Here is a 25,091-nt window from a genome sequence, read left to right as displayed (position 1 = left end):
ATACCTCTGCGTACCTTCTTCTCAGGTGGACCCCCCTCCATAGAGTGATGTCCTCATAACTGCATCCCTTCCCCTCATCTCAGGTGGACCTTTCCTCCAGAGTGATGCCCTCACACTTGCGTCTCCTCACCTCATCACAGGTGGATCTTCCCTCCATGGTGATGTCCTCATACCTGTGTCCCCTCCCCTCATCTCAGGTGGACCTTCTACCATAGAGTGATATCCTCATATATTCATCACTTCCCCTCATTTCAGATGTCCATAGATTGATATCCTCTTACCTTCATCCCCTCCCCTCATCTCAGGTGGACATTCCCTCCATAGAGTGATGTTCTCATACCTGCGTCCCTTCTCCTCATCTCCTGGTACCCTCCCTCCCAGTACCCAGTGACGTCTTTATACCACCCTAAATTACCCTCCACCTTATTGTGGACACTCCCTCCCCTGACATTGTAATTCTTCATACCTGCATCCTCTCCCCTCATCAGGTGGACCCTCTCTTCCTTCCCTGCACACAGTGACATCCTGATTCCCCTCTTCTTCTCATGGACACTCCCTCCAACAGTGTTCCTGTGTGTCCTTCCACCCACAACCACCTTTCTTACACCTGGTACCTCCACAGGCCTAAAAGCTCCAGGTAGTACTTGCATCTGCCCTAGAGTTTTGGGATGCTCGATCTCTTACAGCTGTTGGGCTGTGAGCCTACCTATGCAGGTGTCCTGGCTCACACTCACCAGCGCTTTCAGCAGCTTCATGGCCACAAGCAGTACATGGCTGTGACCACAGGACTGGACACCAGTGCTCACAGGGAATCTCCCTTGGAGTGGTCATTCAAGGCAGGAGACATAGGGTGACTAGTGGCTGAAAATGGGCTAAGGCGCTAGGGCCTACAAGAGCTGACATGTGTCACGTCACTTCCAAGTCACAACTGTGCACAGTGAGATCACCTAATCAATTATCAAACATCTGAGAACACATCTCAGCATCTGGACAGCATTGTGCATGCCCCAGGGCCTTCCCAGCTGTGAAATCACTCCAGTAAACCACAGCTGGCACTTATCAATGAGGTGGAAAATGACCTCAGAAGGCACACGGGGCCTGGATAACATGTGATCGCACATCCACACCGGTGTGACCGCAACTCTCCCAGGCCTGGGGACACTCATCCATATTCCACGTGGGGAAGTCCAAACCTCCTAGACCTTGCACCTGGGGTCATCCCTCTACACTGACATGGGGGAACCTGAAATCTCCCAGAACTTGAGCCTGGGTGGTCACATGTCCACACTCACCAGGGTGAATACTCCTCTCATAGTGCCTGCACCTGGGGTCATCCAGCCATACTTACTCATAGGACCTGCAATCCTCCTTAAGCTTGAGCTGGGGTGGTCACACATCCAAACTCACCAGAGTGACCCCACCTCTCCCAGATTCTGCCCCGGGGGTCACTCATCCATATTGACACAGGGTGACCCCCTAATCTCCCAGGACCTGCAACTGGGTTCACACATCCATACTGACACAAGGGAACCACCAAATCTCACAGACATGGCAACTAGGGTCTCTCTTCATATTGATACAGGGGACCCCCAGATCTTTCAGACACTGAGATGGGGTGGTTACTCATCCACACTCGCCACAGTGACCCCACCTCTCCCAGACACTGGATAGGGTCATTCATCCATACTGACACAGTGGGACCTCCAAATCTCACTGACCCTGCACCTAGGGCCAGTAGTCCATACTGACAAAGAGGAACCCTGAGATGTCCCAGACCCTGAGTGGTGGTGGTCACATGTTCACACTCATCAGGCTGACCCCACCCCTCCCAGAACCTGCACCTGGCATCACTCATCTATAATGACAAGGTGGGGGGGGGGCAAAATCTCCCAGAGTCTAGGAGGTTGTCAAACACCTATACTGACAAAGGGTGACCCCAAAATCTCCCAGTCCCTGAGCTGTGGTCCTCACAGGTCCACACTCACCAGGGTGACCCAACCTCTTCCCGACCCTTGTATGAAGTCACACAACACTACTAACACAGGGAACTCCAAATCTCTGAGCACCTGCCTGTGTGGTCACTCATCCATACTGATACAGGGGAGCCCAAATCCCAAAACTTGCACCTGGAGTCCCTCATCCATATTGACACAGAGGGACCCCCAAATCTCCCATATCCTTAACCTGGGTCACTCATCCATACTGACAAATGGGGCCACCCAAGTCTCCCAGAATAGAACTGAGGTGGTCACACATCCACACTCACCAGGGTGACCCACCTCTCCCAGAGTCTTCACCTGGAGTCCCTCATCCATACTGACACAACAGGACCCCCAAATCTCCTAGACCTTGAGCAGGGTGGTCACATGTCCACACACACCACATCTCCCAGATTTTCAAGTTGGATCACTCATTCATACTGACACAGAAGGACCCTTAATGTCCCAGACACTGTGCCTGAGATCACTCATCCATACTGACAAAGGAGGACTGACAAATATCCCAGGCCCTGAATTGTGTAGGTCACACATCCACACTCACCAGGGTGACCCCACATCTCCTAGACCCTACAACTGAGGTCACTTCATTCATACCAGCAGAGGGGTCCTCCAAATCTCCCTGACCCTGAAATGAGGTGGTCATACATCAACACTCGCCAAGGTGACCCCACCTTTCCCAGACCCTGCACCTTGATATCACTCATCCATACTGACAAAAGAGGATCACCAACTATCCCAAAGCTTGACTTGGGATGGTCACACGCCCACACTCACCAGGTTAACCCCACCTATCTGAGAAACTGCACCTAGGGTCACTCATCCATACTGACAAAGGGAGACTCCTAAATCTCCCAAATCATGAGCTAGGGTCATTACACACCCACACTATCAAGGGTGACCCAGCATCTCTCCAACACTGCCTCTGGAGTCACTAATCCATAAGGACACTGGGGGATCGCCTAATCTCCCAGACCCTCCATCTTGGTACTCATTCAATGACACTCTGGGACTCCTAATCTTCCAGACCATGCCCCTGGGGTCCCTCATCCACATTGACACAGGGGGACCCCCAAATATGCCATATCCTACCCTGGGTCCCTTATCCCTACTGACAAAGGGGGCCCCCATATCTACCAGAACTTGATCTGGGAAGGTCACAGGTCCATACTTATCAAGGTCATCAGGGTGACCCCACCTTTCCCGGACCCTGCACCTGTGGACACTCATTGACTCTGATAAAGGGGGACTTCCAAATCTTCCAGACCCTGGCACCTGGTGTCAATAATCCACACTAACAGAGAATAACTCCCATTTCTCTAAGACCTTGATCTGGGGTGGTCACATGTTCACACTCACCAGAGTGACCCCACCTCTCCCAGACCCTGCACTTGGGGTCACTCAACCATACTGACAAAGGGGACCACCAAATTTCCAGACCTTGATCTGGGGTGGTCACATGTCCACACTCACCAGGGTGATTCCATGTCTCCCAGATCCTGAACCTGTGGTAAAAATTCATACTGATATAGGGCTCCCCCAAATCTACCAAACACGGCAAATGGTGTTACCCACCCATGTTGACACAGGAGGACCCCCGAATCTCCCACATACTTATAGGGGGTGGTCATACATCTTCTCTCACCAGGGTGACCCCACATATCGCAGACACTCCACCTGGGGTCACTCATCCATAATGACAAAGGGGGACCTCCAAATCTCCCAGACCTATAACTGTAGTCATTCATCCATAATGACATGGGGGAATGCCCAATCTCCCAGACCCTGCACCTGGGGTCACTCATCCATACTGCTACAGAGGGACCCCCCAAATCTCCCAGATCATTAAAGTGAGTTACTCATCCATACTAACAAAGAGGGATGCCCCAAACTCCCAGAACTTGAGCTGGGGTTATCACACACCCACAATCACCAGGGTGACCCACCTCTTCCAGAGTTTTCACCTGGGGTCACTCATCCATACTGATAGGGGGACCCCCAAAATTCTCATACCCTGCACCTGGGGTCACTCATCCATACTGACACAGAAGGAACACCAAATCTCTCAGACACTGCACGTGGGATCACTCATCCATACTAACAGACAAGGACCCACAAATCTCCCAGGCTATGAGCAAGGTGGTCACACATCCACATGCACCAGTGTCACCTCATCTCTCCCCAACCCAGTAGCTGAGGTCACTCATCCATATTGACACAGGGGTATGCCAGAATGTCCCAGACTCTGCACCTGGGGTACTCATACATATTTACATATGAATACAGCCTAATCTCCAAGACCCTGAGCTGGTGTGGTTCACACATCCACACTCACCAGGGTGAACTCACCTCTCCCAGAGCCTACACTTGGGGTAACTCATTCATACTTACACAGGGGGACCACCAAATTTCCCAGACCCTATACCCTGTACCACTGAACCAAAGTGACACAGGAGAACCCCAAATCTCTGAGACTGTGCCCCTTGGGTCACTTATCCATTGTGACACAAAGGGACCCACAAAATATCCCAGACACGGCATCTGGGGTCACTCATCCAGCCTAGCACAGAAGGACTCCCAAATTTCCCAGACACTGAGATGGGGTAGTCACATGTCTACACACAAAGGTGAACCCACCATTCTGCCACGGGGGTCATTCATCCATACCGACACAGGGAGATCCACAAGTATCACAGACCTTGCACCTGGGGTCACTCACTCTTTCTGACAAAGGGGGACCCTCAAATCTGCCAGACCCTGATCTGGGGTGGTCACACATCCGCACTCACCAGGGTGACCCAAACTCTCCCATTCCCTGTACCTGGAGTAAATCATTCAACCTTACACATGGGACCCCCAAATCTCCCAGACACTTTAACTGGAGTCACTTATCCATACTGACACAAAAGGACCCCCAGATCTCACAGGCCCTGAGTAGATGTGATCACATGTCCGCACTCACCAGGGTAACCCAACGTCTCCCAGATCCTGCACCTGGTGTAACACATTTGTACTGACTCGGGGGACCCCCCAGTCTCCAAGATCCTGATTTGGGGTGCTCACACATCCATACTCACCACGGTGACTTCATCTTTCCCAGACACTGCACCTGGGGTCACTCATTCATACTGAAAGAGGAGACCCCAAAATATCACAGAACTTGAGTTGGGGTGGTCACACAGTGACACTCACCAGAGTGCCCCACCTCTCACAGACCTTGCACCTGGGATAACTCATTCATACTGACACAGGGGGACCACCAAATCTCCCAACTCTGAGCTGGGGTGGTCACACATCTAAACTCACCAGGGTGACCCCACATCTCCAGGACACTGCAACTGCAACCAATCATTTATACTTACACAGGGGATCCCCAAAACTCCCAAAACCTGTGCTAGAGTGGTAAAACATCCACACTTAACCAAGGTGACCCCACCTCTCCCAGAATCTGCACCAAGGATCACATCCATACTGAAATGGGGGACCCCCAAACCTCCCAGACCTACATCTAGGGTCACTCAACCATAATAACAAACAGGGAGCCTTAATCTTCCAGACCCTGATCTGGGATGTCACATGTCCACACTCACCAGGGTGACCCCCATCTTTCCTAGACCCTGTAACTGCTGTCATTCATCCATACTGAAACAGAGGGGCCTGCGTATCTCCCAGACACTCCACCTGGGGTCACTCATTAGTACTTACACAGGGGGACCCCCAAAACTGCCAGGCCCTGAGAATGGGTGGTCACACCTTCACACTCACCAGGGTGATCCCACCTCTCCCAGACTCTGCACCTGGGGTCACTCATCTAAACTGACACAGAGGGACCCCCAATTTCCCAGATGCTTCAATTGGGATCACTCACCCATAATGACAAGGGAGACCCCCCCCAAATCTCCCTGATGCTGCACCTGACTTCACTCACCCATACTGACACAGGAGGGCTCCCAAATCTCCCAGATCATGAGCTGAGGTTGTCACAGGTCCACACTTACTAGGGTGACCCAACCTCTCCCAGACACCACAACTGGGGACACTCATCCATAGTGTCACACAGGGACTCACAAATGTCTCAGACACTGCATCTGTGGTCACTAAACCATCCTGACACAGGAGGACCCCCAAATCTCCCTGACCCTGAGCTGGGGAGGTCACACGTCCACACTTACCAGAGTGACCCCATATCTCCCAGACCCTGCACGTAGGATCATTCATCCTTGTTGACAGAGGGGGGCCCAAGTTCCCCAGACCCTAAGCTGGGGTGATCACACGTCCACATTCACCCTGCATCTGGGACCATCACCCATACCGACACAGGGAGATCCCCAAATGTCCCAGACACTGCACCTGTGGTCACAAAGTCTGGAGGAGACCCCAAAGGAAGGTGAACCCCATAGGGAGTTCAAAGCTGGAGGTGCTAACCCAGAAGGTGGGTCCAGGGCAGCTTGCAGAACCAGGGTGCCCAGGGGATGTCTGTGGAGCAGGTGCCCACCTGACATCGTGCCCCATGTGCTCTGCTAATACCCCATGCTGTTATCCCCATGTGCAGCCCTCTGTACCCCTGCAAGTTCCCATCTTTGCAGTGCTGCATTTGGGACACCTCTGCCTTGTGCACAGAGACCCCTATGCCCTGCATCCATCCCCCATGCACCAGGCCCCCACACCTCACTGTCCTCCCAGCCCCCACCATGTGCCAAGACCCCCATGCACCTCACACCCTCACCAGGACCCATGACCACACTTGGGGTCTTAGCAAGGTTACCCAAACAAGGCAGTCTCAGTTGTGCACCCCAGACCTCAAAGCACTAAAATCTGAACATAGGCCATGGTTGTGCAACTCCCCATACTGAGGTTAAACCATGTGTCTAACCAATTCCAAGGCCTGTTCTCAATCTCCAAATTTTCAGTGCACTTTGTGAGGAAAAACTCTGTACACCTTCACTGTTAAGATGGTTTGGACTTGTGAGATGTTAGGGAATTAATGATATGAGGGTCACCTAGAGAGTCACCAACCTCCGTGACACGTGCAGCTGTTGTGCTGGAGCCAGCTTCTCAGGGCTCTAGAACAGTCTCTGTTCTAACTCATGTCCACGCAGGATTTAAAGTGCTATAGAAACCCTTTGTGGTCATTTCAACCGTGATCATCAAAACAACGTTTAGAGGCTAATGCACAGAGTACATGGTCAAATGTAAAGGTACCAGGATAGACAACATAGAGAACACAATCAGGACTAAATGCCCAGTGTAAACCGAACACTGGCCTACATGACACATTGTAGACAGAACACACACGTCTAAATGTCCCAGTGTAGACAGCGCTGGGCAGGTCTACATATATTCAGTGTAGACAGAGCATGGCCAGGTCTAAATATACTGAATAGAGAGAACACAATCAGGTCTACAAGTCTTGTGAAGACAGAATATAGTCAGAACTAAATGTCCCAGTGTAGACAGGACACGGTGGGCTCTCCATGTACCATGTCTGCAGAACGTGGTCAGGTAAGCGAGCCTAGCACTGCTCTCTCAAGGAGCACATGGTTCCTCTTAGATGAGCAGGGAGCTCACCGTGAGCTGGGAAGGACATAAACTACACTGAGGTTCAACCCACACACACCCTCACCAGGAAAATACACAGGACCATCCCATTTTTAAACATTTCAAAATGTGATGCAAGTATTACCAATGTCTTTGGCCACCTGATGGTCAGGATCCAGGGGGATGCCAGAAACTTGCAGTAGCACAGACCAGGCTCCTGCACAGAGAGGTGGCTGTGATGTGAAGTGTTCCCACCTGCTGCATGTACTGGGCCCTCAGCAGGGACCGGCCCAGGCTGGCCCAGCACGGGGCACCAGGTGCTGGTGTCCATCCACCCCAGGGGCCGGGGCCTATGATTGCTTGGGGCAGCCAAAAGCATGCACACCCTGCCTCTGTGGCAGGGGCACACGTCCACCTTCACATCAGTGCCCTTGGGACAGAGCACTGATAGACTACTTCTGTGGCGTTTGGCCACTGTGTATACACGGCTGACACTCAGGACACGCACTGTGTCGTCTTTGAAGGCAAGGACGTGAAGAGGTCATGACACAGAAGCCGCTCTGAGCAGAGAACCTGGAAATGTTTGAACTTGCCACACCACCCCAAGGCTACTGCCATGGCCATGCGGGTCACCTTGCCTGCTGTGGGCCCTGCACTCCACGACACTTCCAAACAGACATGTCCAGGTTCATGCTCTTTGAAAGTACAGGGTCTCCCATGAGGGAGATGGGCTGGGGGGCTGGCAAAGCCCCCATTGCTGATTCTAAAGTCGGGAGAGGGTGAGCAGGACCCCAACCTGGTGATGAGGACTGTCTGTAGAAAGAGGCCCAGTCCGAGTAGGGTCATGCTGAGTGACCCCAAGGAAGGAACTAAGTTCAGGGACATGGAGACCAGAAGCACAGCAGGGGTGTCTTCCATACGACAAGCCTGGGCTCTCCAACCCACCAAGCTTGTGGCTTAAAGTGAACCCATGCACAGGACAGCTAAATGCAACATGGCCCTTAGTTGGACTCTGAATGGGACAAAAAGAAAGTGTGAAGGGCATTCCGGAGACAGGCATGGCAATCCACACAGATTCTTCACTGGGATGTTGTCTTCCAGCCATTTCAAGTTCTGGAGAGCAATGACTGCAGCACGGTCACACAGGAGCAATCCCAGTGACGCATGAGGGCCCACTGCAGTTTGCAGCCGCCTTGCAAGTGGTTCTGGTAAACACACATGCACACGCATGCAGAGAATAAAGTGAATGCGGCAAAGCATTGATTGCTGAATGCAGGTGAAGTTTTTGAATTCTACCCTTTCCTGTTTGATGGTTTTCAAAATAAAAAGTTAAGGGGCACCTGGGTGGCTCAGTCAGTTAAGCATCTGACTTCGGCTCAGGTCATGATCTAATGGTTCATGGGTTTGAGTCCCACATTGGGCTCTGTGCTGATAGCTCAGAGCCTAGAGCCTGCTTTAGATCCTGTGTCTCCCTCTTTCTCAAAAAAAAAAAAAAAAAAAATTAAAAAAAAATTTTTAATCAAAAAATAAAAAGTTAAAGACAAAAGTTAATGGTAAAAGACCTGATTCACAGGACTTTCTGAAGATATTGAAATATTTTAAGATATGAGAAATTAATGTAGATAATACATCTGCCCATCAATAGATGAGTGGATCAGCTAACTGTGGTCTATCCAGACAATGCAAGAATACTCAGTGTTGAGAAGGAAGGATATTCTGACACCTGCTACAACATGGATGAGCCTTGAGGACATGATGCTGAATGAAAGAAGGCAGCCCCAAAACGAACAAATACTGTATGATTCCACTCATAGGAGGTCCCTCGAGTAGACAGGTCCATAGAGACAAGATGGTGGATGCCAGTGGCTGGAGATGAGAGGACTATTTAATAGGGACAGAGTTTCAGTTTTACAAAACGGGAAAAAAGTTCTGGAGATGATGGTGGGGACAGTTGCATAAGAATGTGAATGTGTTTCATGCCACTGAATAGTACACTTAAAAATGATAAAAATGACACATTCTTTTAAAAAACATTTTTAATGTCTATTTATTTGTGAGAGAGAAACAGAGTGCGAGCTGTCAGCACAGAGCCCAACACAGGGCTCGAACTCATGAACCATGAGATCATGACCTGAGCCGAAGTCGGCCGCTTAACCAACTGAGCCACTGACGCTCCCCTAAAATGGTACATTCTTTGTTATGTTTATTTTACCACATTAAAAAAAAATAGAACTACCCTATGATCAGGCAATTGCACAATTAGGTATTTTACCCAAAGGATACAAAATTACAGACTCAAAGGGATACATGCACCCTGACGTTTATAGCAGTATTCTTAACAATGACCAAGAGATGGAAAGAGCCCAAATGTCTATTGACTGATGAATGGATGAAGAAGATGTGATATATATATACAATGGAATGTTACTCGGTGATCAAAAAGAACAAAATCTTGCCATCTGCAACAACATGGATGGAACTAAAGTGTATGATGCTAACTGAAGTAAGTCAATCAGAGAAAGACAAGTACCACATGATTTTACTCATATGTGGAATTTAATAAAACAGATGAACATATGTGGGGGAGAGAACAGAGGGAAACAAACCACAAGAGACTCTTTAACGACAGAGAACAAACTGAAGGTTGATGGTGGAAGATGGGCGAGATGGGTTATGGGCATTAAGGAAGACACTTGTGGGGCACCTGGGTGGCTCAGTCGGTTAGGTGGCTGACTTCAGCTTGGGTCATGATCTCATGTTCGTAAGTTCGAGCCTGGAGTCAGGCTCTGTGCTGACAGCTCAGAACATGGAGCCTGCTTCAGCCTCTGTGTCTCCCTCTCTCTCTGCCCCTCCCCCATTCACACCCTGTCTCTCTGTTGTCTCTCAAAGAGGAATAAACGTTAAAAAAATTAAAAAAAAAAAAAAAGGAGGACACTTGTGATGAGCACTGGGTGCCACATGTAAGTGATGAATCACTGAATTCTACTCCTGAAACCAATATTGTTATCTAAAACGCAAATTTAAAAAAGAAAAAAAGAAAACAATTCGGCATTACGTAGTAAAGTAAAACATGCACATACTCTGACCTTCAGTTATACACAAACACAAGAACACACACACTAGGACACACAAACACGGACATTCTCAGTACAAAGAGACAAAATCTGGAACCAATCTGAATGCCATCAGAAACACAATGGAGGGGTACCTGGGGGGGCTCAGTCCATTGGGCATCTGACTCTCAATTTTGGCTCAGGTCATGATCCCAGGGTGGTGGCATCAAGCCCCGTGTCAGGCTCCGTGCTGAGTGTGCAGCCTGCTTGGGATTCTCTTTCCCTCTGTCTCTCTCCCAGTTCATGCACACTCACTCTGTAAAAAAAAAACAAACCAGAAGCAGAACAGAGACATGAATTAAGCACATGCCTGTGATGGAATATTCCACAGCAATAAAATAAATTTTAACTTCACATTAAAATTCATAAAAGTTATTTTATTTTATTTATTTATTGTTGAGACAGAGCATGAACGGGGGAGGGTCAGAGAGAGAGAGGGAGACACAGAATCCGAAAGAGGCTCCAGGATCCGAGCTGTCGGCACAGAGCCCAACGCGGGGCTCAAACTCACAGACCATGAGATCGTGACCTGAGCCGAAGTCGGATGCTCAATCGACTGAGCCACCCAGGTACCCCACAAAAGTTATTTTAAAGATTGTATCTTCGTAGAAGAATGTCACAGACACAATACTGAGCCAATGACAAGGATAAATCAGACTGCACTAGTACTTCCCACACACACAGGTGAAACCAGGCAGAGCTGGGTTTCTTATTTATGGGTGCATATGTGGGGTGTGCCACAAGCACCACAATACTGTCACCACCAAGTTCAGGGCAATAGTTATCTCATGGCAGGGAGGAGCTTAAGAGGGCCGTGCACCTCTGGGCACTTACCATCTATGCTCTATTTCTTGATCTGGATGACGGCTCCATAATTACAACTTTATGATTATATTTCCCACATATACAACATAATTTCTAACATATAAGGTTATTCTTTGTTTTTTAAAAAGTGGTCTTCCTAAACAAAGTGCCAGAAGTAGGATGGCTTCTACCAGTGAAATCATAATGCCTTGGCTGCTTCAACCCTCAAGTATGTCAGCAAATGCCCCATACTTGGGGGTACAGGGCAATGATGCTGAGAAGGAAGCTCCTGTGACCTCAGGCCCTGGGCTCCTGGACTCCGTGGAGCCCACCACACCTGGTCAAACTTCTCGGTTGTTTTGTGCATCACACTTTTGCCTTGGCTGCTCTAAGTTCGGCTGCCACCATCCCTGGGAGGGAAAGAAGAAATGTACCCAAGAAAGAAGGGCTGTTCAAGCGGCCTCACCTTCTCCTGGGGGGCGATGCCTTGTCTGTAAGGGAGGACAGCAAGTCCACAGAATCCAGCCTTGCTGGCTGAGGTCTAAACATGCTGTGGCCCCACGTGTTTCATGTTGCAGGGATTTTGTAAGGACCCTCAGCGGTCCGGGCAGGTTCTGCCATTCTCAACTCCTGTGACAGATTCTGGACGTGCAGCTGGAATCCCCTAGCTGTTGCTGCCTGACAACAACTTTATTGAGATATAATTCACATACCATACAACCAACTCACTTAAAATATAAACCTCAGGGGCACCTGGGTGGCTCAGTTGGTAGGGCGTGCAACCCTTGATCTCAGGTTGTGAGTTCGAGCCCCATGCTGGGTGTACAGATTACTTAAAAAAAATCTTAAAAAAATAATAAAAAATTAAAAATAAACTGTAAACCTCAGTGTTGTTTTGTAGAGTCACAGAGTGGTACAACCATCGCCACAGTCCAAATCCCCATTATCCTACCCTTAGGTGGCCACCTCTCATTCCCCAGCCCCCAGGGACCACTAGGGTGCTTTCCATCTGTGGACCTGCCTGTCCTGGACGTTTCGTGGCCTTTTAGGTCTGGTTTCTCTCACTGGGCACATGTGTCCACCCTACTCCTATTTATAGCTGAATACTCTGCACCCTCTCTGCTTTCAATTTAGTAAGTAAGGGGAACTCCCAGCTCCCATTCCACACGGATGGAAGTGCACTTTCCATCATCCTGGCAGAAACACTTGGCACTATTACTGGGCCTCTGGAGGCCCCTGTGTGGAGGCTGAAAGCCCAGATCCCCTTGGCCCCAAGTCCTGTGCAGACCGGAGTCCTGGGAGGAAGGCTGTGATGGCCGAGCCAAGTGTAGATAGGCAGCACCCTAGTTTCCCAGGAAACCAGTTGGCTGGTCAGCAGGCTGTGGGAGCTGCTCCACGGCCACTGTACATGGACATGGAACTGTCAGGGACCACAGCGCTGCCCTCCACTGAGGCCCACCCACAACTCCCAGCTGTGAAAGTGCTGAGGCTCCAGAAGAGGGTCCTTCTGGATTCTTCCAGCTTCTGGGGACTCCAGGTATTCTTTGGCTGTGTCCCTTCCATCACTGTCTTTAAATGGCTTTTCCTCTTCCTACAAGGACATAAGTCATACAGGATTAGGGCCACTCTAATGACTCCTATTACCTACTTACATCTGCAAAGGTCCTACTCCTGAATGAGGTCACATCCTGGGGTCCTAGGGTGGACCTCTGGGGGCAAAATTTACTTCACTCTGAAAAAACAGATATTGTTTCCCAGAAAAGAAACATGTTCTCCTCCTCAAACCTGCCCCTAAAAAAGGTCCTTACCTGCCTGGTCTCTTCAAATCCCCCCTGGGCAGGATAGTGAGGCCCAGTAGGCCCACCTGTGAAGGACACCCAGAAGTCTGCTAATTTCCCCTTGGCCTGTTGGGCTTGGTCAGTTTGCCTAGACCTGCACATCCCAGGGTCCAGAGAGCTTCCTCTCCCAAATTCTTTCTGATGTGGCAGCTTGAAACTGGCCAGACTCCTCTTGCACTGCACACTTGGCTGGCCCCAGGGCTTCCAGGGGTCTGTGTTTGGTGGGTCCCCCAGACAACTCCAGACAGGCCTGCCTGAGGCCTCTGGGGCCTCAAGTGGCTCTCAAACCACCTGAACACCCTCCAGGGCAGAAGATACCCTCCCCTACAAAATGTTTATGAGCCAACAGTCAGTACCCACGCAGCTGGCTGCCTCCCTGATGGGGCTCTGGGCTTACCAGGAATCCGGGTTCCCAGGCCCAGACAGACCGGCCCTGTCTGGCCAAGGCAGTCCATGCTCCACTGGCTTTACCTTTGGGAGGAAAAGTATGCTCATCTATGGAGCACAAAGCTGGGAATCAGGCAAAGGACTTGGACAGCCCAAGGCCTACCCACAACACCCAATCTCTCCATACACTTGCCTCTGCCGGTCCCTGGCTGCCTGCACCTGCACGTCTCATCACGCACACTAGCCACCCTTTCACCTGTTTTGAGGAAGCCGGATCTCTCTCTGCCTGTGGAGCTCTGCCCACACCCAAAGCACCCACATAGCCTCCTGGGCAGCAGGATCCCAACCCTGAGGTCACAATACTGAGCCAACCCTCAGAAGTTTCCAGAGGTGGCAGTCAGTCCCCATGTAGCCTGTCTGCCTGCCAAATGGAGTCCCCAGCTTCACCATCAATCAAGGCCCCCAGGGGTCTTCTGTGGAAGCATACCCCAGCCAGCTGGTGTATTGATAAGGCAGTGCAATTGCTTACAGCTTGGCCTCCAGGGGAGGAGATACGTACGTCCATGTCAGCTAAGGCTTCCAGTGAGACTGGTATCAGGGGCACCCGTGACCTGGCCTCTTCCCTGTCAAGTCAGCCCAGATTCCTCCAGCTCTGCTTCAAGGGTGACACATGCAATTGTCTAGGATGTGGCTTGGATTCCGCAGATGCCACGAGCCACTGAGAGCTTGGTCCCAGGCCTAGGCTCTGCTTATTGCTGTTTCTTTAAGGTTCAGGCCATGTGGGTCCTGTGGCAGCCATGTAACAGCCATGTGTGCTCAGCCCCCATCACTGGCCTCCAAGGCCACCCTGCTGGTCAGGGCCATGCTGGGCTGTTGGGATCAGACTGGCCCCCTAGAAGCCTGCTCTGGGGCTGGGGCTGTGGTCTCCCAACTCAGGTCCAGGCTTCCCCTCAGGCCTGAGCGGCCTCGGCATGTGTAGCCAGCCCTCCTCATTTACCTGCCCTACCAACTTTTTCAGCTGAGCCCCTCCGGGAATGTTGGGCTTGGGCCTGTGTCCCAAACTGCACCATCCGAGGGTGGAGAGGGGTTACTCCTTGAAATTCTTCCAAAGGCAGCAGCTTCAGGCTGGCACAGACAGACCCTTTTGGAACTGGGGGCTTCGTGGGTCCCAAGGCTTCTCACACAACCAGTGCTCCCTGGGGTCTGTCTTGAGGTCACAGGGGTCAATCCACAGCCTGCTCCAGGGCCCAGACTCTCCCTCCCTCCTATTCATCTTTTCGGCTCCACACAGTCCCTCAGGCCTGGGCCTCCTATTCACGACCTGTCAGACATCTCTCACCGTGGGTCCCCGATGATCAGGCTCAGCCTGAGGGTGCACAGTCAAGCCCCTCACTACCACCTTGCTTTTGTCTGCTGGTAACCTCATGGGCTGTTGGGCTCAGTTTGGTGCCCCAAACCTACGTACCACCATGGTCCAGACTGGTTACTCCCTGAAATGCTTTCAAAGGTGGCAGCTTGAAACTGGCCACACACAGAGCCCTTTCGGACTGGATGCCTGATTGGGCCCAAGGATCCTCTAACACCCGTGGCTCCCAGGGGTCTGTTTGTAGGGTCCCTGAGAACATCCCACACCCCCCCAACCTGAACAGAGCTGCCTAGATTCCTCCACCTGTGCCCTCAGGGAAAATATGCTCAGTGGTTCTGATGAGTGATTAAAATGAGGCAGCTTTCTCCTCCTAATGGGCCAACTTCAACAGCTGGCTCACATTGCTGGCTTTGCTGGGTTTTGTGCTCGTAGATGCACAGTACAGCCCCTCTTCGACCGCTTGAGGGCAGTGGGGCCAGTTAAGACCCTCCAGGCCACTGGAGCCATGATTCACTCTGGAACCACCCCAACAGCCACCAGGGCAGAGAGCCCTCCTACCCCAGAGTGCTTCTTCAGAGGCAGTCCGTACTTCAACTCAGTGGCTACTAATGGGGTCACTGGCTTACCAAGAATCAAGTCTCCCAGGTGTCATAGTGAAGAATACCTTGCAGCCACATAGTCCTGCACAGAAAAGGCAGTCCACACATTTTTAGCAATACATTCTGGAATGAAATGTGTGCATTTTTCTAACACAGAAATATGAATTCGGGAGATTTGGGGGCCGATTATATATATTGATTTAAATTCAAGTTCATTAACATACATTGTAGCCTTGGCTTCAGGAGTAGAATCCATTGATTACTCTCTTACATTTAACACCCAGTGCTCATCCCAACAATTGTCCTCCTTAATGCCCATCCATGTATCCCATCCCTCCTCCCACCTCCCCTCCAGCAGACTTTAGTTTGTTCTCTTAATTTAGGAGTTTCTTATGGTTGGCTCCCTCTCTGTTTTTATGTTATTTTTCCTTTCTTCTTCTATGTTCACCTGTTTTGTTTCTTAAATTCCACATGTGAGTGGAGTCATATAATATTTGTCTTTCTTTGACTTATTTCCCTTTGCATAATACATTCTAGCTCCATCCACATTGTTGCAAATGGCAAGATTCTTTTTGATGGCTGAGCAGTATTCCATTGTATGTATCTACCACATCTTCTTTATCCATTTGTCAGTTGATGGACATTATGCCTCTTTCCATACTTTGGCTATTGCTGTTAGCACTGCTATAAACTTTGGGGTGCATGTGCCCCTTCAAATCAGCATTTTTGTATCCTTTGGATAAGTACCGAGTAGTGCAATTGGTGGGTCATAAGGTAGTTCTATTTTAATTTTGTGCGGAACCTCCATATCGTTCTCCAGAGTGGTTGCACCAGTTTGCATTCCTACCAAAGGTGCAAAAGTGTTCCCCTTTCTCCACATTCTAACCAACTTTTGTGGTTTCTTGAACTGTTAATGTAGCCATTCTGATACGTGTGAGGTGGTATCACTGTGGTTTTGATTCGTATTTTCCTGATAATGAGTGATATTGAGCATCTTTTCATGTGTCTGTTGGCCAGCTGTATGTCTTCTTTGGAGAAATGTCTATTCATATCTTCTGCCCATTTTTAACCGGATTATTTGTTTTGGAGGTGTTGTGTTTGATATGTTATAAATTTTTTTTTTAAGTTTTTATTTATTTTTGAGACAGAGAGAGAAAGACCATGAACAGGGGAGGGTCAGAGAGAGGGAGACACAATCTGAAACAGGCTCCAGGCTCTGAGCTGTCAGCACAGAGCCCGGCGCGGGGCTCGAACTCACGGACCGCGAGATCACGACCTGAGCCGAAGTCGGACGCTTAACCGACTGAGCCACCCAGGCGCCCCGATATGTTCTTTATAGATTTGGATACTAACTCATTTGCAAATATCTTCTCCCATTCCGTTGGTTGCCTTCTAGTTTTGCTGATTGTTTCCTTTGCTGTGCAGAAGATTTTGATCTTGTTGAGGTCCCTATAGTTCATTTTTGCTTTTGTTTCCCTTGTCTCCAGAGACATGTCTAGGAAAGAAATTGCTGGGGCTGAGGTCAAAGAGGTTGCTGCCTGCTTTCTCCTCCAGAATTTTGATGTTTTCCTGTCTCACAGTTAGGTCTGTCATCCATTTTGAATTTGTTTTTGTGTATGGTGTAAGAAAGTGGTCCAGTTTCATTCTTCTGCATGTTGCTGTCCAATCTTCCCAACACCATTTGCTGAAGAAATTGTCTTTTTTTATTCTTCCTGCTTTATTGATGATAGTTGACCATATAGCTGTAGGTCCATTTGTGGGTTCTCTATTCTGTTCCATTGATCCATGTGTCTGTTTTTGCACCAGTTTCATTCAGTCTTGATGACTACAGCTTTGTAACATAGCTTGAAGTCCAGAATTGTGGTACCTCCAGCTTTGGTTTTCTTTTTCCTCATTACTTTGGCTATTTGGGGTCTTTCCTGGTTGCATACAAATTTTAGGATTGTTTGTTCTTGTGCCACAACTGTGCTCCATCTTTTTCTTTGGTGTATGGCTGGGTTTCAAAACCCAGTCTTAAAGTACCTGGCACTTGCGTGGATCCACTCCCCTCCTCCACATTAGAGCCTCTCCATGATGCTTGATGTAAGGCCTTTGGCTGGCACCTGCAGGGTCTTTTTTCCTTAGGGAGGCAAAAAACCCTCTTCCCAAAATACTCCAGGAAGGGGACCATTTTCTCCTAGTGTACACATGGATATCTCTACACCATGCTATATGCTCTGGGGCCAGCTCCCTTCTCTGCAGGAGTGCACAGCACAGCTATGCTCTGGAGAATGTTGCTCACTTCCAAAACCTTTGAGTTTGAGCTCCAAGCACAGTTTGGAGAAAAAAAAAAAAAAACAAACACCTGGGATGCTCAGCACTTTTTGCTCCCCATTCCATGGTCCAGAGAGGTTTCCTCCTTGTGCTAACTTGATACTGCACTTTTTAGCCCCTCTCTCTTTCTGTCCCTTTTGTCTCTCCTTACAGAGTGTTCCCTCCCTCTGTGACACCGCAGGTTTTCTCTCCCCCGATTCCCATCTATGCACTTCACACGTGCCATGCCATCTCCTTCAACTATGGAGATAAGCCAGACTGCAAATGTATTTACTGGGTGGTCCAAGTGATCAGACCTCAACAGAACTGTGTTTGAGGGATGAGGAAAACCCAGGGTCTCCCTACTTCTCCACCAGCTTAACTCCTTCCCCCCTTTATGTGATCTCTTAAATTTGTGGGCTGTGAATTAAAGTTTTCAACTAAGTATATGCTCCCTTTATCCTTTCTCAGCAAATGTAAAGGATGGTCTCAATTATACCTATGTTTTGTTCTATCAAAGCCCATCTGTTCAAGAATACCTCTTGTAGAGCTATTTACTTTGGTGGCTATCCTTTATGATTTCCAATGCTAAGAATTAGTTTTTAACTTCATATGTTCTGATGCTTTAATATGTTGTTTTAGAAAAAAGAAATACTTGAGATCATTATGATTAAAACCATGAAAGAGAAGTTGCTTTTGCTGAGGAGTAAGAGTAAGGAGTAATCTTTGGAAGTAGGGGTGAGAAGAGAGAGCCTGTCCCCGTGGCATTCAGGTCACATTATTCCTGTTAGGGTAGTGCTGGTTGCATTCTGCTGGCTTCTACTGACCTCCTTGCATGTCCCAACACCTGTGAACAAGGTTCCAAGGCAGTTGGGTAGGAGAGGACCAAGACTGTTTAAGCACAGAATGCAAGTGTCTGTCCCAAGGAGAGGGGCATCTGGCAATGTGAACTGGGCTTGGGCAAGGAAAAGAAGAGTGCTGAAAGGGATTGAAGAGCCTGGAATGGGTGGGACACTTGGAAGCCCTGAAATGGAGAAATTAAAATCTCTGCCCATCCTCACCTGGAGATCCTAAGCTCAGCATGTATTAGAAGTGTCTTTAGTGTCTGATTTCATGTGAAAGTCAGTTCCTATCATGTACCTACTGTTGCCAAGTGACATGTGGATTTAACTAGGGTAGGAAGCCTTTCTGAACAAATGAACAGAAACAACAAACTTTAGTTCTCCATGTTGAAGATTATTGTCCACATAGGAGTTCCTGTGGAGGATGTCCCAGTGTTTCAGTGGAAAGCAGAGGACTGCATATCCGATGGTGAATTCCTCCGTATGTGTGTGCTTGAGGCACAAGAAGGGGCATATTGATTCCAAGACCTTAAAGGCATAGTCTCAACACTCAGTAATGAGTTAAGAGTGATCTTGCCTGAGAAGGAAGCTCAGACAAGAAGGAAGATGAGCAGGAGTCAAGAATGCCTCTTTCTTAGGAAAAAAATATATTCTCTGTTGATATGTTCTCTCCCTCCTGAAATGCTTTTTTAGGACCTACTAATCTTCAACTCTCAGGTATCCTACCTAACAACATTTGCTTTCAATCATTCATGGTGTTTTCTGAGCCCTCTTCCATCTCCAGATAGATTCCATCTCACTATGAACCATTGACATCAAACTTTGGAAAGTATCTCCATTTGAGGGCGAATCAGTGGAAGGGCTTCAGGATATATCTATGAATAAGGATTAAAGAAACTGCACAGATAAGTTGTTTATTAATGTGCAGGAATTGCTGGAGAATCCTAAAAAAATAAGATTGATAATGGAAAACCTGAGCTCCTTGACTTTATAATGCATTCCAACATTAGCAAAGTGACTCAGTGTGGGTGTAGCCTCAAAATAGTAATTATTTGGAATGAATTGGGAGAATGTAGAAACTGACTATGAAAATCAAGGTTGCATTTAATCCACATGATGGGATGGGTTTTATTCCACAATTTCTTTTTAAAAATGGAATCAACTTAAATGTCTTAGAGTAGGTGTTTTTAAAAAATAGCTCACAACACCTACATTCCAAAGAGACATTCGTGGATTTGTAAAGGATCTTCTAGTTGTTGCCTCTGAGCATGATGACTTCTCTGAAAATGTGTGCATGCTTCTATGCTTTGGGCAAGCTGGTTTGAAGTACGGTGCATTCATGTTTTGATAGATTCTGGCAAGATCACCCCTGCTTAGAGTTGCAGTGATGTTCTTAACCACAATGTGGGCTTTTTACTCAACTGGAAACAGGACTCAATATTACATTATTTTTATGTATATAAGGAAAAATATGGGTCTTATTTATATCTCACTGATTACTAAATAAATGTTGCTAATACAGTTGTGTTTCATAGACATGTCCCTGTCAATTAGTTTTCCTCCTTGGCTCATTTTTCGTGTAATTTTACATATTTCATATTCTGTAGTTTTATCACACACACAGTCATTTACACAAACATGTGCACTTTGATCTATTTTAGTTATAATTTTTATACATTGAAATATAAATCTTCATGTTATCACCTTGATCTTCCCCTGTTCTGTTATTATAAAAATATTCTGTTGATTTTAGTGTATTATATCATTTAATATACTTACACATTATATTTTCTTGATGAACTCATCTCTGTGTCGACACATAATAGTCTTGTTTCTTGTTACAGCTTTTGAGTTAAAGTCCGTTTTATCTGATAAAAGTATAGCTACCTCTGCTCTCTCAGGATTTCCATTGACATGGACTATGTTTTTGTTTCACCACTTTGAGTCTGTGTGTCTTTAAAACTGAAGTGAATCTTTTGTAGGTAGCATATATTTGGATATTTTTTAATGTTTATTTTGAAAGAGTGTGTGTGAGCATGAGTGGAGGAGGGGCAGAGAGAGAGGGAGAAAGAATCCCAACAGGCTCCATGCTGTCAGCACATAGCCCAATGTGGGGCTCCATCCGATGAACTCGTGACCTGAGCCCAAACCAAGAGTCAGATGGTTAACCGACTGGGCCACCCAGGCGCCCCTGGGAATTGTTTTTAATCCAGTCAGCCAGTATATGCCTTTTTATTGTAGAATTTAATCCACTCACATTTTAAATAATTATTATAGGCAAGGTTTACTAATGCCATCTTATTAGATCTTTTCTGGATGTTCTGCAGTTCTCTTGTTCCTTTCTTCCTGTCTTTGTGTACTGATGATTTTCTGTAGTGGTATGCTTTGATTCCTGCCTTTTTATCTTGTGTATTTTTTGTTGCTGTGTGGTTACTGTAAGACTTACATAAAACATCATTTAGATGTAAGTCTAATGTAAGCTGATAAGCAACTTAACTTTCCCCCTCATGTTTTGTTTTCAGTATCATAATTTCTTTTCATATTGTGTGTCCTTAAAAAGTTATGGTAGCTATTGTTATTTTCAGAACTTTTGTCCTTTAACCTGTATGCTGGAAGTAAGTGGTTAGTGAGTCACTGTATAACTGTATACAGTTAGAATTCTGTATTGTAGAATTCTGCATTTAACTACATTATGTGCTTTTTTGCTTGTTTGTTTTTTGTTACTAGTGTCCTTTCCGTTTCAACTCCCTTCAGCGTTTCTTGTAGGGAAGTTCATGGGTGATGCATTGCCTCAGCCTTTGTATATCTGGGAATGTCTTTCTCTCTCCTTCATTTAGAAAGAGACCTTTGCTAGGTGAAATGTTAAGTTTGGCAGGTTTTTTTCCCCTCAGTACTTTGAGTATGTTAGTCTACCCCCTCCTGGCCTACAAGGTTTCTGCTGAGAAACTCTCACAGTCTTGCTGGGGCAGGGGCTGCCCCATTCAGTGATAAACTTCTTTTCTTGCTGCCTTCAATATTCTCTCTTTGCCTTTGATGTTTGGTGTCTTACTATAGGAGGTCTTAGAAATTTCTTTGGTTAGAATTTTTTTTTTTTTTTTTTTTTTAGGGATTTATGAGCTTCATGAACTTGGATGTCCTATTCTCTCCCTAGATTTGGGAAATTCTCTGTCATCATTTTCTTAAATAAGCTGTGTGCCACTTTCTCCAACTCTTACTGTGGGACTTACATAAAGTCTTAATGGTACCCTGTGTTAATATATTCTTTCTTTACTCTTTTTCATTATTTTTGTTTGGTCTCCTCTCATTGGGTGATTTCAAATGACCTCTCTTCTACTCACAGATTCTTTCTTTTGCTTGATCCAGTCTGTTATTGCTGTACCCCATTGCATTTTTTATTTCGTTTATTATATTCTTCTCCAACGTTTGTTTAGTTCTTAACATTTCTATCACTTTAACTTCCCAATTTGTTCATGTACTGATTTCTTCATTCTGTTGAATTGTTCTGTTTTCTTGTAGCTCACTGAGATTCCTTCAAACAACTGTTTTGAAGTCTTCTAATGGGAAACTTGCACATTTCCATTTCTTTGTGGTCGTTGCTGGAAAACTATTGTGTGACTTTGGGAGTTTCATGTTTCCTTCATTTTTTATGTTCTTTTACATCTTGTATTTGCTATATCCTTTCTCATACCTTTTCTGTGTATAGTCCTGCACTGCATTTCTTGTCCCCTGTTGTGGGAGCGGGGGTGGAATTCCTGATTGTATGCCTTCTCTTGATACTGCAAAGCCAGGTCACGTGCAGAGAGCCTCCCTGTTGCTTTCCCTAGTATGGTGCTAAATGCTTCAGTTTTGTGTTGACTCACAACCCCATAGAGTTGGGCCAGTCTTGTCTGCTTGCTCACTAGTCATCTGCAAGTGCTCACTCTGGACACAGTTGGGAGTGCACTCAAGGTAGTTAACCACATGGCTTGGAGATGTGTACTGAGCACTGGGGGGAACTCTTATATCAACTGGGGTGTCTAGAAGTGCAGTGTCCCTGGCAGCTTATGGACATGCTTCCTGATAGAGTCTGCTATGGAGTTAGTAGGGTCCACACCTCTTTGAGGTCCTCAAAGAGCTCCATGTGCTCTTCTCACAGGTGCTTCCCAGTTCCAAGTCATGCAGCACATCCCAGTACTGTAGAAAGAACTGGGTTTCTTTGGCAGCATCTCACACAGCTAGAGGAGCATGTCACTCACATGCTGTCCCTTTCCCCCATGGGAGAAGACATGGGCCAGGATGGCCTCTTGGCCACTGAGATGTGCCATCCTGGGGAAGGGTGATAAAGTGAAACTTTGGGCTCTTGTCCTTTTTAATGCATCCAGTCTTCTTTTTTCTTGCTCCAACAGTGTGCTGGAGCTTCTCCGCTGGACTCCTGGATTTCCACACAGGCCCTCTCATCCATGGATGATTGTCCAATCAGTGTTCTTTAAGAGGAAGACAATAGAAAATTATTCTGGCATATTGATGAAGTCTGTTTTCTCAGAAAGTAATATTTCATAACAACAAAATAGGAGTCCTTTCACAGGAAGGCAAAAAAAGAGGGTACGAAGGAAAGTTTTTATGTTTGCATAAAATTATAAGTAAAAGATCCAGGAAACCCTGAAAAGTCTGCTACAGAAATGACTTTATGCAATCTATTAATCATGTTGAATGTTGAGCTTACTGTTTATTAAGTCCGAAGATCCCATAAGGAGAGGAAGGATGGTGCTGAATATTAGAGTAGCTGGTTAAACAAGGTTTTACTGATTTATATAAAAAATCTAATATCCTTACACCCTGTATATTGAAATGATGCAAAATTGTTTAACAAGGACTGAAGAATATTTCCAGTATATTATACTGAAAAACACTGAGTGCTTTTCATATGTGACACAATAAATTTTGAGGGAGAAGTAATTTAGAACAATTTTTAAAATGTAATGATTATGGCATCTGCCCCCTTTGTTCCCTGTGCTGCTGTTGTTTAAGGCCTGCTTCTATTCTGTCCTCTTCTATCTCTGTTCTTCCCATTTTTATCTATTTTCATTTATCCCACTGATTCTTGTCCATATCACATTTTTTTTTAATGTTTATTTATTTTTGAGAGAGAGAGGCAGAGCACGAGCGGGGGAGGGAAAGAGAGAGAGAGGGAGACAGAATCCAAAGCAGGCTCCAGGTTGCTCTGCTGTCAGCACAGAGCCTGATGTGGGGCTTGAACCCACGAACTGCGAGATCATGACCTGAGCCAAAGTCGAACACCCAACTGACTGAGCCACCCAGGTGCCCCGTCCAGATCACTTATTTTGCTCCCATTATATCTTCATGAGTTCTTTGGACCCACTCTCCCCCACCACCCAACCTTTATTTTACTCTTTCATTTCACCTCACTTTCTCTGACTTATTCTGTCTCACTTGTTTTCCCTCTTTGATATGTTCTTTCTTCCTTATCCTCACATGCAACTCAGACATCTGTATGGATGTACTAAAGATGCCCACCTCCTGGGAAGAGTTCACTTTCCAGTGAAACACTGGGAATGTAAACACACCATGCCAGGCACAGCAAGGAAGGTGAAGTTTGGGACAGGACATGGGATGTCAGGAGAGGTTGGTGACCTCCCCTGTCCAAGGCTCAGGGACCTCCTTTAAGGTAGACTGAAGGGAGGGCCTAAGAAGCAGCCAGGTGCAGTTCCCAAGACAAAAAAGGGGTCTCAGGAGAGGACTGGGGTCTGCAGAGTCCTAAGGCTGGGGTTGGCATGGCATCTGGGGGGTGGTCTTAAGTGCCAACAGGTTTGATGGGTGGTGAAGGGCAATAATCCACTTCCCTTAATTGTGACCTGACATTGATTGGGACAGGAGTCCATGAAAAGCCGAAAGGCAGAAAGTGCAGACAGGGATAGCTTCCCATTATTTCTTAACCAGAAACAAAATGAGACATACCTGGCAGCAGAATGACCAGTATCCTGAGCCTCTCAGGATGATGTGGGCCTCTCTGATGATGGTATGGACAGGTACATGGACTGTGATGTCTGCAGGGACCCCTGCAACCAGATATGGAGAATGGGTGGGGAGGGGGCCAATGGATGCAGGATTTGAATCTCAAAGACAGGAGCACGTGGTCCACCCCACTAGAGTGGCACCTTTGCTCCAGGAAATCTGCTTCTAGCTCAGCAGGAAACTGTAGGGTAGGTGGTGTTGGTCAAAGAGGGGTGTGGCCAAAGATCCCTCCTCACCCAGGAAGGGGCAGGGACTGTGAGACTTGGGTCAGGTGGTGCTGGGCCTTTAGAAACAAATGGCCAG

The 25,091-nt window shown here is 47.3% G+C and overlaps 1 long non-coding RNA gene across 4 annotated transcripts in view; it reads right to left on the bottom strand.

Moving 5' to 3' along the window:
- Positions 1–15,823, bottom strand: part of LOC113597326 (uncharacterized) — a 29,905-nt gene extending 14,082 nt beyond the window's left edge. For 3 of the 4 annotated variants that reach the window (XR_008294822.1, XR_003418105.2, XR_003418106.2), the window contains exon 1: positions 10,744–11,495. This is a non-coding gene — a long non-coding RNA (uncharacterized LOC113597326). Of the gene's footprint in view, positions 1–10,743; positions 11,496–13,104 lie in introns of those variants that run through there. The other variant, XR_008294821.1, reaches the window with a different exon arrangement.
- Positions 15,824–25,091: the final 9,268 nt, after the last annotated feature.

This window comes from Acinonyx jubatus, unplaced genomic scaffold, assembly GCF_027475565.1.
Source record: "Acinonyx jubatus isolate Ajub_Pintada_27869175 unplaced genomic scaffold, VMU_Ajub_asm_v1.0 scaffold_34, whole genome shotgun sequence".
Lineage (NCBI taxonomy): Eukaryota > Metazoa > Chordata > Mammalia > Carnivora > Felidae > Acinonyx > Acinonyx jubatus.
The sequence above is the reverse complement of the archived record's forward strand: the minus strand, read 5'-3'. Positions and strand labels throughout refer to the sequence as shown.